Here is a 4957-nt window from a genome sequence, read left to right as displayed (position 1 = left end):
ACCACCACCATGCTTCACTGATGAGGTGGTATGCTTAGGATCATGAGCAGTTCCTTTCCTTCTCCATACTCTTCTCTTCCCATCATTCTGGTACAAGTTGATCTTGGTCTCATCTGTCCATAGGATCTTGTTCCAGAACTGTGAAGGCTTTGTTAAATGTTGTTTGGCAAACTCTAATCTGGCCTTCCTGTTTTTGAGCCTCACCAATGGTTTACATCTTGTGGTGAACCCTCTGTATTCACTCTGGTGAAGTCTTCTCTTGATTGTTGACTTTGACACACATATACCTACCTCCTGGAGAGTGTTCTTGATCTGGCCAACTGTTGTGAAGGGTGTTTTCTTCACCAGGGAAAGAATTCTTCGGTCATCCACCAAAGTTGTTTTCCGTGGTCTCCCGGGTCTTTTGGTGTTGCTGAGCTCACCGGTGCATTCCTTCTTTTTGAGAATGTTCCAAACAGTTGTTTTGGCCACGCCTAATGTTCTTGCTATCTCTCTGATGGGTTTGTTTTGTTTCTTCAGCCTAATGATGGTTTGCTTCACTGATAGTGACAGCTCTTTGGATCTCATCTTGAGAGTTGACAGCAACAGATTCCAAATGCAAATAGCACACTTGAAATGAACTCTGGGCCTTTTATCTGCACATTGTAATTGGGGTAATGAGGGAATATCACACAGCTGGCCATGGAACAGCTGAGAAGCCAATTGTCCCATTACTTTTGGTCCCTTAACAAGTGGGAGGCACATATACAAACTGCTGTAAGTCCTACACCGTTCACCTGAGTTGGATGTACATACCCTCAAATTAAAGCTGACAGTCTGCAGTTAACGCACATTGTTTTTGTTTCATTCCAACTCCATTGTGGTGGTGTATAGAGCCAAAGATGTTAGAATTGTGTTGATGTCCCAATATTTCTGGACCTGACTGTATGTGTGTAGAAGTTTATAATTTTGGGCCTATTTTGCAAGGGGGAGAAACTATTATTGCTGTATTGTATTCAACTGGGGGGACAATATGCATGTTTTTGTCTGTTTTTAATGCACAATTTTTAAAAAATGTTTTGTCTAGTTTTTTTTTTTTGTCTTTGTAATAGTTTTATTTTCCAAAACTTGCATTTTACCTTTTGAATAAAATAAAATGTAATAAGAGGAATATCAAGTTTCCAGAAAAATGTTTATGATTTCCACACAGAGAAAAGTGCATGAGTAAAAAGCAGTAGAAAAATATCTAGTTTTCAGCAACTAGGACTTGACTAACAATAGAGTCTCATATAAGAACATGAATGATGGACTGGAAGAAGGATGAGGGATACCAAACTTGATATGCATGTTTGTGAAAATGATCTGAAAACTGGAAACAGACTATGAGTCAGCCGGGAGATGTTCATGGAAAGAAGGCAAATGTAGCCATAAGAATCTCAGGAAGTGAATGTTCTGGTTTAGGGAGACCCCAACTCAAGGACCAGGTCCCCTTGCAGGCACCACGCTTGGAGGAGAATTTGCTGTTTTAGAGCTGAGCCAGTGAAGCAGAGAAATTCAATCTCCTCTTCATGGATTGTCTGAATGCAAAGACTGAGCAGTCATCAGTCAGAGAAGCTTTAACTGGGATTCCTGCAGAGAGGAGGGCTTGGGCTAGATGGTCTCAGGGTCTCCTCCAAATGTATAAAGGTTGTCATGCCACAACATGTATCTATTGTGCTGTTGTTGCTGTAGCCCCACATTATATTTGATTCTCACTCTTCGCACTTCCTCAGTTTCTCCGTGCTCTTTTCTCCCAATGAAACATCCAGATCCACCCCAGGCTCCCTTTCACTGGAGGATAATAGGGGGTGTTAGCTGCCTGTTGAGCTGCAAACAGACCCACCTGCAGTGGGGACGGAACAAAGGGGAAATTCCACCATCCTCATCACAAACCCACAAATACAAGAATTTATTTAAGAAAAAATACAGCATTTTCAAATGAGCAGAGTTTAATATTAAAATGCCATGGTATCTACTCTTTGGAACCATTGTTCCCTGAGCAATTGAATTGGACAGATCTGTTGAGTTGGTTCCCCTTCCTTCTCTGGATTCCTCCTCCAAAGGATCTAAGATCAATGGATCCATATAGGGATCCCATACCTGCCATGGCTGCAGCCTTCGAGACCCCAAACTCTTTTCTCCCTCCTTCCTTCCCCATCTCGATCTGGAGGAATAAGCAGCTTTCAAGGCCTGGACCAGAGTCTGAATGATACTGTAAAAGTAATAGTGATTTGGGGCCTGGATCCTGTTCCTTTTCTCCTGGGTCTCCTGTGGGGCTTTCTGGGTGCATCTTCTGCGGCCTTTGACAGAAAAGACATTCTTTGAAAGAGAACAGCGGAAATAAAGATCTTGAAACTTTTCTTCCACAAAGAAATGGGGTTCAAAGGCAGAATCCTTTGGCCTTTCTTTTAACAGATAACGAAAGTTCAAAATATTATGGATGTATTTGAGAAGTCTATGCTTGTTTAATTTATAATCTACAAAACTTGTGAGGATCCAGACTTTCCCTTCAATGGGTCCTGGCAGATGCATAAATGTTAAATGGAAAGGAAGAATTCTCCCCCAAATGGAAACATTTTCTATGAAGTGAACAAAGACGTTGACTTGTCTCCACTTAGAGAGGGAATCCCTGAGGGCTGTTGTGTATCCAGTTGTTGAGAACAGTTGTGATATAACAACACAAATTCCATTCCTGACAAGCACAGGAGGAAAAATCCTCATGAATTTCTCTCCATTTTCTGTGTCTGAAGCAAAGAGGCCAATCAGGGTCCATCTGAAATGGAGGAGCAGGTGGACAATTGCTGGGTATTGGAATCCTTCTTTGGGATTCATCCGGTGGAAAAAGGGGAATTTGCTTTTATCACTCAGAGCCTCTGAAGCAATTGTATGACTGATCTGAAAAAGCAATGAAGAATTCTGTGTTATATTTGGGGTCAGATCAAATCCAAAATATTAGATTTTAATAAATCCAACCTGGTTCTCCTGAATGTGTTAGAATAGTTTGTTAATCAGACATTGTTTAAAATATTAAAGACAGAATATTAGCAAGATTGTATCATAATAATGGAAAATAATAAGCAAATTAAAAAACAATAAAATGTAAATCATATTACTGTATCACCTCTACAATTTATCACAATTAGATTAACACGTGCAAACTGGAGTATTCTATTCCAATAAAGGGCCTATTATAATTTTCGAGGATTGCTGCATCTTTTTTTTGCTTCTCTATCCCAGATTCTTTCTGGAGGAAATTTTTTAACTTCTTTCTCCAGTTTTCTACAAGAAACAGGCAGACCTCAAAGCCTAATAAGATTTGTCAGTTGCATAATCAAAAGTTTGGTCTTTAATTGAAGTTTTGTCTGTTCCAACAGCCACAATTTTCAGAGTCTGTCAGTTTCCATAGATTACATTTTATGCCAATAATACCCATATTTTCTGAATTGAGACAAAGCAGAAATTGTGTAAATTCCCAAATCAGCTCTGAGGGCAGCAGCTGGAGTCCTTTTACCCACCCCAAGATCCTCCTCAGAAGCTGAGATTGGGTTGGTTCTGCTGGTGGTTTCTCTCTGGAGCCCCAAACATCAGATTGATGGAAGAACATGGGGAAAAACTGGGCCTCAGATACTTTAATCATTGGGGCTGAGGAAGCTGGAGAGCTATGAGGTTTTCATTTAAGCACCACTTTCACTCCTGCCCTTTCTCTAACTGAGCTCCTTGGATGATGAGGGAGCCAAGATTCAGGCTCAGAGAAAACAACCCCAGGTAAGGAAAGGTGTTACTTGCTCTACTGGATTACCCTCAAATAGGCATCTATGGCTATGATGTTGTTTTCCAAAAACCATCACTTTTGAACTTGATTTATTAATTATCAGGTAATTATTATGACAAAAGAAATCAAGTCTTCTTCACAGGGTATACAACCCAATATTTAAGTGTGATAATATCATATTATCAGTGCAATCAGTGTGTTCCAATAAGTCTTTAGCAGGCTAAACATGTGTACCTATAGCAGAACATATAACAAAATAAAAGGGTTGGAAGGGACCTTGGAGGTCTTCTAGTCCATCCCCCTGTTCAAGCAGGAAACCAGGTATAATAGCAGTAACTGTGAGAGGGATCCTGGAGTCTTAGTGGACAACCAATTAAATATGAGTGAAGAGTGTGCAGCGGCAGCCAAAAAAGCCAATGCAATCCTAAATTGCATTAACAGAGGGATACAATCAAGATCAAGAGAGGGACTAATACCACCCTATAAAGCCTTAGTAAGACCACACCTAGAATCCTGCATCCAGTTTTGGTCACCACACTATAAAAAAGATGTTGAGACTCTAGAAAAAGTGCAGAGAAGAGAAACCAGGATGATTAAGGGACTGGAGGCTAAAACATACAATGAACGGTTGCAGGAACTGGGCATGGCTGGTCTTGTGAAGAGAAGGACCAGGGGAGACATGATAGCAGTCTTCCAATACTTGAGGGGCTGCCACAGAGAGGAGGGGGTCAAGCTGTTTTCCAAAGCACCCAAAGTCCAGACAAAGGCCGGAGAAGGAATAATTGATGGAAACTGAACAAGGAGAGATTCAACCTGGAAATAAAGAGATAAAGTTGCCTTCAGAAGTTGTAGGAGCTTCATCACTGGAAGCTTCCAAGAAGAGACTGGACCATCATCTGTCAGAAATGGTGTCGGGTCTGCTTGGACTAGATGACCTACAAGGTCCCTTCCAACTCTGTTAATCTGTATCTATCTATACTATTCCAGACAAGTGGCTGTCTAGTCTCTTCTTCAAAGCCTCCAGTGATGGACCACTCACAATTTCTGAAGGGTAGACGTTCCATTCCTCACCATTAGGAAATTTCTCCTTAGTTCTAGGTTGTTTCTCTCCTTGTGTAAGGATCGCCTCTCCTTCTAACTTCAGAAAGTAAGAACTCTTGAAACGTG

This window comes from Pantherophis guttatus, chromosome 15 (genome assembly GCF_059756535.1).
Source record: "Pantherophis guttatus breed Tessera chromosome 15, ASM5975653v1, whole genome shotgun sequence".
Lineage (NCBI taxonomy): Eukaryota > Metazoa > Chordata > Lepidosauria > Squamata > Colubridae > Pantherophis > Pantherophis guttatus.
The sequence above is the reverse complement of the archived record's forward strand: the minus strand, read 5'-3'. Positions refer to the sequence as shown.